The sequence below is a fragment of the Theropithecus gelada genome, chromosome 18 (genome assembly GCF_003255815.1).
Source record: "Theropithecus gelada isolate Dixy chromosome 18, Tgel_1.0, whole genome shotgun sequence".
NCBI lineage: Eukaryota > Metazoa > Chordata > Mammalia > Primates > Cercopithecidae > Theropithecus > Theropithecus gelada.
This window is the reverse complement of record NC_037686.1, coordinates 25,976,379-25,990,385: the sequence shown is the minus strand read 5'-3', so window position 1 is coordinate 25,990,385 and position 14,007 is coordinate 25,976,379. Positions and strand designations below refer to the sequence as shown.

At 34.8% G+C, this 14,007-nt stretch overlaps 1 protein-coding gene across 13 annotated transcripts in view; it reads left to right on the top strand.

Annotated features, from left to right (window-relative positions):
- Nucleotides 1-14,007, top strand: part of NOL4 (nucleolar protein 4) — a 394,115-nt gene that overhangs the window by 275,850 nt on the left and 104,258 nt on the right. The gene's annotated exons all lie outside the window — the stretch shown is intronic.

The window sequence follows — 14,007 nt, the reverse complement described above, 5'->3', positions numbered from 1 at the left end:
CTTGAACAGATAAGGAGTTGCTTCTTATGGATAATCAAAGAAAGTAGTTTCTTAAGATAGAACCTACTCCCGGTAAAGATTCTGTGAGCACTGTTGAAACAAACAAACAAACAAAGATTTAGAATATTACATAAGCTTAATTGATTAAACAGCAGTAGTGTTTGAGAGGATTGACTCTTATTTTGAAAGAAGTTCTACTCTGTATCAAACAACCTCACATGTTACAGAGAAATCTTTAATGAAAGGAACAGTCAATGAATGTGGCCAACTTCATTGTTGTGTTATTTCAAGAAATTGTCACAGCCACCCTATGCTTCAGCAACCACCATGCTGATCAGTTAGCACCCATCAACATGGGGGCAAGACTTTCTTCCAGCAAAAAGATTATGACTTACTGAAGGGTCCAATGATTGTTGGCATTTTTTTTAGAAATAAAATATTTTTAAATTAAGATATGTGCATTGCTTTATTTAGAACTAATGCTATTGCACACTTAATAGACTACACTATACTGTAAAGAGCTTTTGTATGCACTGGGAAACAAAAATATTTGTGTAAATCATTTTATTATGATATTCACTTTATTGCAGTGGTTGAAAACCTAACCTGCAATATCTCCAATATATGCCTGTATGTATCCGGAAGTGAGATTGCTGGAAAATATGGTAGTCCTATCTTTAATTTTTTGAGGAAGTGCCTTACTGTTTTCTATGTTAGTTGCATGATTTTACAATCCCACCAACAGTGCACGAGGGTTCCAACTTTTCCACAACATCCTCAACACTTTTATAAAAATACATATATAGTTGCCATCCTAATGGGTGTGAGGTGGTAGCATTTTGTAATTTCAATGTGCATTTTTCTGATAATTAGTAAGGCTAAGCATCTTGTCATATGTTTCTTGGTCATCTTTAGAAAAATGTTGATTTAAATCCTTTGCTCATTTTTTAAACAGGTTATTTGTTTTTTTATTGTTGAGTTGCAGGCATTTTTATATATTTACCTTTAGTTTTTAAAAATTGCAGCATACCATAAATGATTTAATTTTTGGACTAACTTTTTGTTTAATTTTTTTGTTTTTTGAGAGAGAGTCTTGCTATATCACCCATGCTGAAGTGCAATGGCATGATCTCAGCTCACTGCAATCTCCACCTCCCAGGTTCAAGCCATTCTCCTGCTTCAACCTCCTGAGCAGCCAGGATTACAGATGCCCACCACGCCCGGCTAATTTTTGTACTTTTTAGTAGAGATGGGGTTTCACCCTGTTGGCCAGGCTGATTTTGAACTTCTGACCTCAGGTGATCCAATGTCTCGGCCTCCCAAAATGCTGGGATTACAGGTGTGAACCACTGTGCCCAGCCTTAAAAAAGTATTTTTGGTTCAAATGTTAATTTACTCATCAAAGAGTCTAATGTTTGTAGGATTCAGAAATTTTAGCTGTAGACAACAGGCTGATTACAGCAGAAAAAAAATATTTATATAATCTCTGGAAAGTGGGGAGAATCAGGCTTGGAACCTTTGCAGACAGAAACAGTGCACCGGTTTACTTTGCAGAAGTTACCTGATGGAAATACTTCAAGACTGAGCGCTAGTAATTACCCCTAGAACTGTATATTGTCTCTTATGTCTCCCAACATCACTTACGGTTCTAAAAATTAGAAATGCTTCCTTTGTAAAATGCAGTTCACAAGAATAAACTGAAAATACGACCGCTCTACAAAAATACATCACCTCAAAATTTCATTGTTATTGTAAACAGTTTCAAGTCTAGGATCTCTAAATAATGTCCTTTTATTCTTCTCATTTCATCATTATCCCATCTTGTAAAGGACAGATCCAACTGCAAAATTATCATATACAGAATGCTTTCTACAAAACAGTGGAGGAAAAGAAGGTTCACTGTCACTTCTGTATGCATTTGAGTTGTTTCTAATCATCCCAATGTAGGAATAACTTCCAGAAATAATTCAACCAACAAACATAAGTGCATTATGCCATACAGGCATTTAGGATTACAGATTCTGGTGTGAACATGTGCTGTTATTCCTGGTATGAAAGTATAAGGGAAATGGAAGCAGGAGAAACAAAGACTGAACTGTTTCAGCTGTAGTTTGGAATGAAAAATATTCCTTCACATTCTTCCAATTATTGTACATGTAAAATACAAAATGTAGGATTTGTATCTCACCGACACTTAGTTAAAATTAAAAGATCTGTCCTTTGAAGAAATATTGAATAAGCACACCACCTTTTCCTTCTTTTACTGGAATCCCACACAAAAGGCTTTGTCTGAATTCTTGTGTTTGTATGACTTAAACTCATAGCAGGCCTGAGAACACCTAATACTCTTCACACATCGTATGCATCTCACCTATCGAATTTCTCTCAGCATATTGTATCAAATATGTAATTGTCCAGATGAGGCCTGGAAGTTCTGAAAGAAATTACATGGAAAGTTACTACTGAAACACACACACACACACAAAATGGCATGAATAAATAAGTTTTCCAGTAACAAAAGTTCCATATATAGATTTATCTAACACTCTGTATAAGTTATGAGGATAATGTGATCCTACAGTTTAAAACTTTTAATTTTTAAAGTATAGGCCTTATTATTTAAATTATAGGCCTTAACTTTTTGTTAATTTTGTGTATTTCTTCAGAATCATTGGTCATTCTACAATTCATACATAGCAGAAAGTATCTCACATGAAGCCAAAAAAATGAAAGACTGGCCTAAGCTTAAAAATGTCAGTATGTCAAAGATTCAACAAAACATTAATAAACAATCTTTTCAAACATATTTTATGGGAAAGATAAAAGTAAATTGTCAAACTGACAAGAGATGCTGACCACTTTATTTGAAAACCAAAGGTCGTATATACTGTTTTGTTGCAAACTACAATATTTTCAACAAGACAAATATTACGTGGGTTTTTAGAATGGGTAAATATATTAAGAACTCTTAAATATCATGAAGATTCCATGGAGCTCATAATGGCTATACTTATTTGAACTACATGGAAATCAAACAAAAACACTAAGAACTCAAAGCGTGTTCCTCAGACTTTCAGGAGCTGCATCACTTCGGCTTTTGCTAGAAATCAAAATTCTTGGGCCCCACTCCAGACCTACTGAATGAGTCCAGTAACTTGTGTTTTAACAAGTCCTTAGGGCGATTTCAAAGCATGACAAAATGAAAGTAACACTGCTCTACCCAGACAATATCTTGAAAAACAAGGCTTAAAATAATGTTCACTATCATCACTATGATTTTGAAGTGCCTAAAAAAGTAGCTGAAGTTTAAAAATTATTGAGTGGAAGAGATTTTTGTTGACAGGTTATGATAAAAGGATTTATTTTCAAATGACAATTTCGTGGGAATCTTCAAAGTAATTGTTAAATTTGATCTTTTTTTTGGACAAGCACTGGAAAAATGTCAAAATGCAATGTCAAATGTGACTTATTTGTCCAAAATTGATTAAGAAGAATTAATGTAAATAATGGGAAAGCATATACAAAATGGTAAATGGGTAAACCAGTTACTATATACAAATGAATGGTTATACAAATGAATAATTGCAGATTCACATGCAGTTGTTAAGTAATAATAAAAAGATATCTTGTGTGCTTTTCACACAGTGGAATATGACATTTAATCTGCAATTTCAATTTTGACCTTTTGGAAAAAGAAGTGAGAAATTACAGACTCCTAATTTGGAAATATATGAAGAAGGCTACATCATTTTGTTGTCTTTCTATTTATTTAATACAAGATTGAGAGCACATTCAGATAAAGTGATAATGTAATATGGAAAATATAAAGATGAAAAGTGAAATAAAAAGAATATTTTTCTGATAATGAGAAGAGAGTTGCAATAAACTTCAGTCCATGTTGAAGGTAATTTTTCTTTAGGAGGAAGAAATAATAGAATTAATGAAGAGGAATGAATTATATTATCATATTGGGAGAAGATTTAAGTTGCATGTTGGATTTGACAACAAAAATTCATATCAATGAAGAAAACATAAAACTCATAAATGCTGCTTTAATGAAGGCATCAGTCACTGCCCAGGGAAACTTAAAATGTCCTAAAATCTCATGGTTCAGACATGAAAGGAACTTGATTAAAGGTTCCCCAAACTAAAAACAATCTAACAGTTTGCATGATCTCAGCAATAATTAATTTGAACAGTAAAACACATAAACTGTCAAGAATAAAAGACATTTTCATTAGACAGAATAAAGACTGAATTATTTTTGTATTCTCTCATCAGAATACATTATTACAGAAGTACTGTCATATGAAGAAGCAATCAAAGGGCATGCAGCCAAGAAAAATGGGAAAATGTCATATATTTTTGCATTTGTGTTGTTTGTGGCACTTAGAGTTTTTTTAAAAAATTAGATTCCCGGGGTACATGTGCAGGTTTGTTACATGGGTATATTGTGTGATGCTAAAGTTTGGGGTATGACTGATCCCCTCACACAGGTGGTGAGCATAGTACCCAATAAGTAGTTTTTAAACCCTTTCACCGCTACCCCACTTCCTCCTCTCTCTAGTAGTCTTCAAAGTTTGTTGTTCAAATCTTTACGTCCGTATGTACCCAGTGTTTATATTCCACTTATAAGTGTGGACATGTGCTATTTGGTTCTCTGTTTCTGTGTTAATTCCCTTAGGATAATGGCCTACAGCTGCATCCATGTTTTGGCATGATTTCATTATTTTATGGTTATGTGTTAGTCCATGATGTATATGTACCATATTTTCTTTATCCAATCCACCACTTGATGGGCACCTAAGTTGATTACATGTCTTTGCTATTGTGAATGGTGCCGTGATTAACATATAATTGCATGTGTCTTTTTGGTAAAATGATTTGGTTTCCCTTGGGTATGTATGCAGCAATGGGATTACTGGGTCAAATGGTAGTTCTGTTTTAAGTTCTTTGAGAAATCACCAAACTGCTTTCCACAGTGGCTGAACTAATTTACATTCCTATCAACAGTGTGTAAGCATTCTTTTTTCTCTACTGTCTCGTCAGGATCCGTTAATTTTTTTATTTTTATTTTTATTTATTTATTTATTTTTTGAGATGGAGTCTTGCTCTGTCACCCAGGATGGAGTGCAGTGGCACAGTCTCGGCTCAGTGCAACCTCCGCCTTCAGGTTCAAGCGATTCTTCTGCCTCAGCCTCCCAAGTAGCTGGGACTATAGGCGCCCGCCACCATGCCCAACTAATTTTTGTATTTTTAGTAGAGACAGGGTTTCACCATATTGGCCAGGTTGGTCTCAAACTCCTGAGCTCGTGATCAGCCCACCTCGGCCTCCCAAAGTGCTAGAATTATAGGCATGAGCCACCGTGCCCAGCTTATTTTTTGACTTTGTAATAATAGCCGTTCTGATTTGAGTGAGATGGTATCTCATTGTGGTTTTGATTTGCATTTCGCTAATAATTAATTACGATGAACATTTTTTCATGTTTGTTAGCCACTTGTAAGTCTTATTTAGAGAAATGTCTATTAATGTCCTTTTCCCACTTTTTAGTGGGGTTATTTGTTTTTTGTTGGTTGAATTGTTTAAGTTACTTATAGACTCTGGATGTTAGAACTTTGTTGGATGAATAGTTTATGAACGTTTTCTCCTATTGTGTAGACTGTCTGTTTACTCTGCTAATTTCTTTTGCCACACAGAAGCTCTTTCATTTACTTGGGTCCCACTTGTTAATTTTTGTTTTTGTTACAATTGCTTTTAGGGACTTAGTGATAAATTACTTGCCAAAGATGATGTCCACAATAATATCTCCTAGCATTTTTATAGTTTGAGATCTTACATTTAATCCACCTTGAGTTAATTTGTGTATATGGTAGTAGATAGGGGTCCAGTTTCATTCTCCTGCATATGGATAGCCGGTTATCCCAGTACCATTTATTGAATAGGATATCTTTTCCCTATTGCTTGTGTTTGTCATTTTGTTGAAGATCAGATGGTTGTAGCATTATTTCTATGCTCTCTATTCTGTTCCATTGGTCCACGTGTCTGTTTCTGTACCAGTTTCATGCTGCTTTTGTTACTGTATCCTTGTAGTATAGCTTGAAGTCAGGTAGTATGATGCCTCTGGCTTTGTTTTTTGCTTAGAATTGCTTTGGTTATTTGAGCTTTTTTAAATTCCATATGAATTTTAGAATAGATTTATGTAATTCTGTGAAAAATGTCATTGATAGTTGATAGGAATAGCATTGACTCTGTATTTTGTTTTGGGAAGTATGGTCATTTTAATGAGATTCATTCTTCCAATCCATGAACATGGGATATTTTTCCATTTTCTTATGTCATCCCTGATTTATTTAAGTAGTATTCTCTTTGTAGAGGTCTTTTACCTCATTGGTTATATGTATTCTAGAGTATTTCATTTTTTTGTGTGGCTATTGTAAATGAGATTGCGTTCTTGATTTGGCTCTCAGCTTAAACATTATTGGTGTTTGCATTGTTGATTTGATTCTCAGCTTGAACATTCTTGGTGTATAGAAGTGCTACTGATTTTTATATGTTGATTTTGTATCATAAAACTTCACTGCAGTGGTTTATCAGTTCTAGGATCCCTTTGCTGGAGACTTTAAGGTTTTCAAAATATAGAATAATATCATCTGCAAAGAGAGATGATTTGACTTCCTTTTCTATTTTGATGGCTTTTATTTCTTTCTCTTGTCTGATTGCTCTGGCTAGGACTCCAGTACTATGTGGAACTGGAGTGATGAGAGTGAGTAATCTTATCTTGTTCCAGTTCTTAATGGAAATGCTTCCAGCTTTTTCCTAGTCAATATAATTTTTGCTGTGGGCCTGTCATAGATGGCTGTTATTATTTTGAGGTATTTTATATATTTAGAAGCTTTAAAAATTTCTGTATTTTGTGGTAATTTTCCTCATCTTAAGTAAATAATAACTTTTTAATCTAATGTTTCAAAACAGCCCCCTCTCTAAATTTTATAACTTTCAGGCTTTACAAAATGTGGATTCATCCAATCATGTGAACCTAAAACAATGCTCTAAACATGAAGTAGTGCTTCTTAAATGTTGTTGAATAAATTAATGTAATGATAGAAATAGTAAAAACAGAGGGGATATCAAACCAATCACAACATTTATAAACTTAAATTTTATTTTGAAAATATAAAATATATTTTAAAATAGAGAATACAATGAACCAGTATTACTCATCACCTAAACAGAACAGTGTTTAAGACTTTCTCATATTTTTTAACATTTTAACTTTTTTTCTGTAGTATTTTAAATTTTCTTAAGAGACAGGGAGTATTAGTCCATTCTTATGCTGCTAATAAAGACATACCGGAAACTGGGTAATTCATAAAGGAAAGAAGTTTAATTGACTCAGAGTTCAGCATTGCTGGGGAGGCTTCAGGAAACTTACAATCGTGGTGGAGGTGGAAGAAAACACATCCTTCTTCACATGGCAGCAGTAAGGAGAAGTGCTGAGCAAAAGGGTAAAAGCCTCTTATGAAGCCATCAGATCTCATGAAAACTCACTGACTATCACAAGAACAGCATAAGGATAACCGCCCCCGTGGTTAAACTGCCTCCCACTGGGTCTGTCCCATGATACATGCGGATTATAGGAACCATAATTCAAGATGAAATTTGGGTGGGAACACAGCCAAACCATATCACGAGGTATTGCTTTGTTGCCCAGGCTGGAGTTCAGTGGCAGGATCATAGCTCACAGCAGCCTGGGATTCGTGGGCTCAAGAAATACTCCTGCCTAACCCTCCCCAGTATACTTCTATGGGTGCATGCCACCATGCTTGTATAATTGTTTTTGGTTTTTGGTTTGTTTGTTTGGTTTTTTAGGGATGGAGGTCTCACTATGTTGCCCAGGCTTGTCTTAAACTCCTAGCCTCAAGCAGTCCTCCCGCTTTGACTTCCCAGTGTTCTGGGATTATAGACATAACCTGACCTTCTCGAGTATTTTAAAGCATATCCCAAGCATTCTTGTCATGTCATCTCTTCATATCTCAACTTGTATCTCTAACAAATGTGGATATTTTCTTACATAAAGATTTACTTAACCAAATGTTAAGGTACTACATCTGGCAAAAATTAATAAATCCATGTTATTATCTATTATCCTCATCTATAATAGAATATTTTCACTTTTCTCAAAAAATGTCTCTTGCTTTGGGTGTTTTTTGAATCATAATACAAGCAAGGGTTACAAATTTTGTTTGATTATATCTCTTAAATCTCCTTTAATATATCTTATTTCTGTATCAGTAAGTTGTTGCAGGACCAAGGTCAATTGCCCTGCCCAATGTCTCATATTTTGAATTTGCCTGTGTGCTTTCTCTGGTGTGATTTAACTTCTCTCTCTGCCATTTTTCTCACAAATGGAATTTAGCTCCAGACAAATGTTTGTCAAGCTTGACTGTGCCTCAGAATCTCATGGAAGTCATGTTAAAACACAGATTGCTGGGCCTACATCCAAAGTGTCTGATTCAGTTGGTCTTGGGAGGGAGCCGAGCCTTTGCATTTCTAGGAGGTTTCCAGGAGATGCCGATCCTGCAACCAATGCATTTTGGGAACCACTGTTTCTAGATTGAAGTTTGGGTTCAATTGCTTCTCACTCTTTCTTTTCCTTCCTTCCTTCCTTCCTGTCTTTTTCTCTTCCCTTCTCTTCTCTTCTCTTTTCTCTTCTCTTCTTTCTTTTTCTTTCTTTTCTATCTTTTCTGTCTTTCTGTCTTTTCTGTCCTATCTTTTCTTTCTTTCCTTTCTTTCTTCCCTTTCTTTTCTTTCTTTCTCTCTTTCTCTCTCCTTTCTTCCTTCCTTCCTTCCTTTCCTCCCTTCCTTCCTTCCTTCCTTCCTTCTTTCTTTTCTTTCTTTCTTTTCTTTTCTTTCTCTTTCTTTCTTTCTTTCTTTCTTTCTTTCTTTCTTTCTTTCTTTCTTTCTCTCTCTCTCTCTTTCTTTCTTTCTTTTTTTCTTTTCTTTCTTTCTTTCTTTCCTGATGGTGAGTTTACTTCTTGAGTAGTGCCATGTGCTTCATTTCATATCATATTAGAAGGCACGCAGTGCTACATCATTACACTTGTAATGATACTGACATTGCTTGTAAACTCACTGATGAATAGCTGATTTTTTTAAAGGAAATATAAGATAGTTTTTAAAATTGCAATTTAAAAAGTTAAATCATCTTCAGTGTAACTCAAAAGTGTAATCAGTCACTCACTCAGAAAACATTTACTTTATTTCTACTATGTGTTTGGCATTGTGCAATGTTATAAAGATGGAAGAGACATGGTGCCTATATGACCCTCCCCTCAAGTAACTCTCAGACTCTATGGAATATGAAAATATAAACTCATTTACATAATATCTTACAATCAGTGCTGTGACATAGATATGCAAAGCACATGAAAGCATGGATGCCTGACACTGAATTCATGTGTTCTTCCCTCATTTAGGACATAATGAGGAAACACAGGTTCCCTTTTTTCCACTGGCTGCAAATATCAGACACAGCTCCCAATCCCAGCTGTGTCTAACACCAAGCGCTGTGGTGTTGCCATCTGAGCCATTCTAGGCTCTGACTACAGATAAGCAAACAGATTAAGTTTCCTCCAAGTGGGAATTTTCAAGGCCTAAAGCTGGCAGTTCTATTGGGATGGGAAAATTTGAGAAAAGGAAAGTGCAAATGTATTTTCAGAAGGCTCTTTGCTAAGGAGAGCCATATTTTGTCATGGAAGGAATAAGCAGAGTATGTAGCTAAGGCAAAAATCTACCCTTATCCCCATAAGCCAACACCTGCGTTTTGAGGATAAGCATGTATCCATCTTCTATAGGACCTAAATTGGGGTTCTTTAGTAACTTTGGATCTTTTTTTTAGTGCTGGTTTGGAATTTTTTAGATTTATACTTGAAATAAGAAAACAATTGCACCTGAAATGAAGGTTTCCTAGGCTATGGTCATCCAAAGTTCTTATTAAGGCAAGGTAGGTTTATGGGGCAAATGGCTGCCATATTTTATATGTGTTATTTGGAGACCGATAGTAATTTGTATTCTCTGAGCCTATGATACCATTCCAATACTCACATTCTGCCATTTATAAAAACCAAATCGTTTTATAGAAAAAAGAGAAATTATAGGCAGTCTTGAATGGCAATCTGTAAAGCTCATGTCTTGGATTATGTGAGGAATATGTGTTGGTTCTTATCTCAGACTAGTTTGAAGAAAAATGCAAATTAATATGGAAAGTAGAGAGCAATGGTAGTGTTTAAATCTGTGTCAAATTAAGTAACTTGGCTTCACAGTTTAGGGAAAGATTGAAGTGGACTAGGGTGGAAGCTGGAAATTGAACTTAATTTGGCCTTAAACAGTAGGTCCTAAACGATAATCCAGCTGAAAAGCAGAATTCGGTTATGAAAATTTCAGTTTGTTTTGTAAAGCAAAATAACATCAATCATCCTTGAGATTTAGATCCTGAATATTTTCAGATCTGCAAGATTGCACGTTCTTTAAAACTTGAGTAAATAAGGCTATACATTTTTCACTGTTTCAAGTGGTTCTGTGTCCATCAAACACCTGCATTGAAAGAATTAGCCCAGAATATTTGCATTCAAATAAGGGTATTGTAACATTTTTAAATATTTCATGTTGCCATTCAAAAATATATTATGCTTATTACATTTTAGATTTAAAAAGATAGGCTTGTCAAACCTATGGAATATTTTCCTTAAAATATTTTATTAGGTAATTCCACCTTGTTAATGATGTGAACTGTAAAGATATTATGCTGATTTTTAAAATTAACTTTACTGTTAATGTCAGAGATCTGTTCTAGTTTTATTATTTCTCCACTGATTATATAGTTATAATATGTTGGTGTGATCCTTAAAGCATGCTACACATTTGTTACCATGGCATGGAAGCAATTTTAAACACTGTCAATTTAAAATTTCCCTTCATAAAGGTCATTCACTATCATTTTACTTTGTTGGTAGATTTGAGAATATCTGCTGCTGCTTACAAAGATAGTATTATTCATTTGGCTGGGGCCATCTATGTATTTGGATGATCATGTGTGAAATCTATATTGTTAATCTGGCTTCTAATGATTGGTTGCTGTGCCACTCCAGATTCAATCTCAGGTGACTGAAACTCAAATTTAAGCAAAATTTAAAAGCATGTGGGTGGGTGGAGGATGTATAGTATTATACAACTTAAGGATCCGGGGCTTAATTTCAGTGTTAGTGAGACCTAGATGCACAAATGATGCTATCACGACTCTGTGCTTCTTAGCTCTGCTGGATTCAGCTTGATTTCAGACTCAGGCCAGCCATCTCACCTAGAGGCAAAGATGCATCCCTAGCATAGGGAAGGTTGATACCCAAGGGATTGGCAGTTTTACCTGGGAGAGCAAGGGGCCATTTCTGAAAGAAAAAAGGTGCTGGGCCAGCAAACAAGTAGGAGATACCACAACAGGCCCCATGGTTGGTTTTGGACACAGTTATAGAAGTTAATGAAAATTGTCTGGATTGGCATTCATCTTCCTTTACACACTTGCCTTTCTCCTACTTTGGCAATCCACTGAGGTTCCGAAACTCAACATTTTCATTTCTTTTGCTAACTCCCATGATCCCCCAATGCTGAAATCCTGTGTAGTGTTACCAGCCCAGTGATGAATGGATGGCCTCTACTTAACTTCTCTATCACTTTTCTCAGTGTCTGAGGTTATCTGATCAAGTTAAATTAACTGAGCCTTAATGAAGTCATTTATAATGTGAATAATATAATTACTACTCAGTGTTCTCCAGAGAAACAGAATCAATAAGATATATAATATATAGAATAAAGTATTGACTCATGAGATTATGGAGGCTGAGAAGTGCCATCATCTGCTATCTGCAAGCTGAATATCCAGGATAGCCAGTGGTAGATTTCAGTTCAAGTTTGAAGCCCTAAGAACCAGGGGACAAAGAATTCCCAGTAAGTCTCTCAGCTCAGCAGTCAGGCAGAATAGGCAAATGTTTCTTCCCTCTGCTTTGCATTCTATTCAGGCCCTCAAGGCACTGGATTATGCCCTTATGCCCTCCCCTCACCCCCGCTATACACACACTGTGAAGAACCATCTGTTTTAGTGATTCCACCACTTCCAGTGCCAATCTCATCCAGAAATATGCTCACAGACACCCCTGGAAATAATGGATAGCCAAATACCTGGACACCGTGTCATCCTGTCAAATTGACACATAAAACTAACCATCAGGTATATTAATATCATTTATTATTGTTATGTATATATTTGAAATCATTTATAATATAAATATATTAATATATTAATACTAGTTCTTCTGTGAAGTTATGTTGAGATTAAAGCTCCATGTAAATTTTAAGACACTTCATGAATATAAAACATTATTAAATAGGCTCCAGCCCATATGAAATGCATGTATTCTATCAGATTGGCACAGGGAAATTCATAGTTAGATGTTAAATAATGAAATGGGTCTAATATGTCTTGTCACAGAGGTATCTCTATTTTAAAAGTTGGTGTCAAGAAATACAGTGCCTTAGGAATTGATTTCTACTGATATTATAACAATAACCTCATAAGTAGTCATCCTATAGAGACAGCATAGAATAGTGTTAAGATGATGAACTCAGAGCTAAACTGCATGGGTTCAGATCCTTTTTCACTTGCTAGCTATGTGACATTGGGAAAGTCACTTAACCAGTTCATTGTAAATGAGTCATATATTTAAACAGCTTAGAATAGTGCCTGATGCATAATAAATGCCCATAAATAATTTGTTGAATGAAAATTGCTCTGTGGCAGAGTATCTTGGCACAACACCAAGTGTGTAGTGACACTCAATGTAAATAAAGGTTTGCTGAGGGAAGAAATGATTGACTTTGAGATAGATACTTGGAGTTGGAGCAGGAGTTTTTAGAAATTACTACTAACCATGTTGGTCTTAAAAGTTGTATATTATTGCTGTTTTTATTAAGAGTTTATTCTCTTAAATATATATTTTTCCTAAAATAAATATATTTATTCCAGAATGTTTAGTCCTAAGTTGAAAAAAGAGAGCTTGTCACTATTTCCTTCTATGGATGGTTTGTATTTAAGAAAATGTAATTATCTACATTTGATTGCAATAGTATATCTTTATTCTACTTTATCCAGCAAAACAAATAAGTAAAACTGTGTATGAAGCACTACTAAATTATTTAAATAGATTCTATTATATGTAGAAATTTTACAGCAAGTGATAATTCTTCTTACTCAAGATTTATAAATTGCAGCTTACTGTTCTGAAGAAAATGTAAATAATATATCCAATTCGTTTAGGTGGAGTAACAGTTTTAGGGGAAATCACTTATAAAATACTTTAACTATTAACATGTACATAAACCAATACATATTTTATGTTCTTTCAATTATACACACATGTGCATACACACACACACACTCTTAGAAAAACTTCATATTGAGAAGAAAATCTTATTTGATCACTCTTAGCTCTTAGGCAGACCTAGGTTCACATAGTAGTTATATAGTCTTATTCTTCAGATAAGAGGAGGTTGTTTAGACTTTCTGCAGCTGTTTCCTTATCTGTAGAATCTGGAGGATAATCCTTTCTCACCAGGTTGCTATGAAGCTTAAGGGAACCAACTGACTAGGCATACAGTTGTTCTAAGTACTAACTTCTTCTCTTTACCTCTCACTTGCTTCATTATTTGCTTTATTGTATTTGATGTCTCACAAAATATCTTTTATATCATGAAACAAAAATAGAGGATACTCCTTTTTAAATCTGATTACATCTTAGTTTAGTATTTTATCAAAAGTACCTAGAGTATTCTAAGAAGATTGGTCAATGTTATGGTCTCAAAGAGTATATAAAATAGTTTATTGTTATGCTATACATGGCTGAATCAAGCTCGTTATCACACCATATACTTGGATTTTCTTTATTTCCAGGTCACTCTTC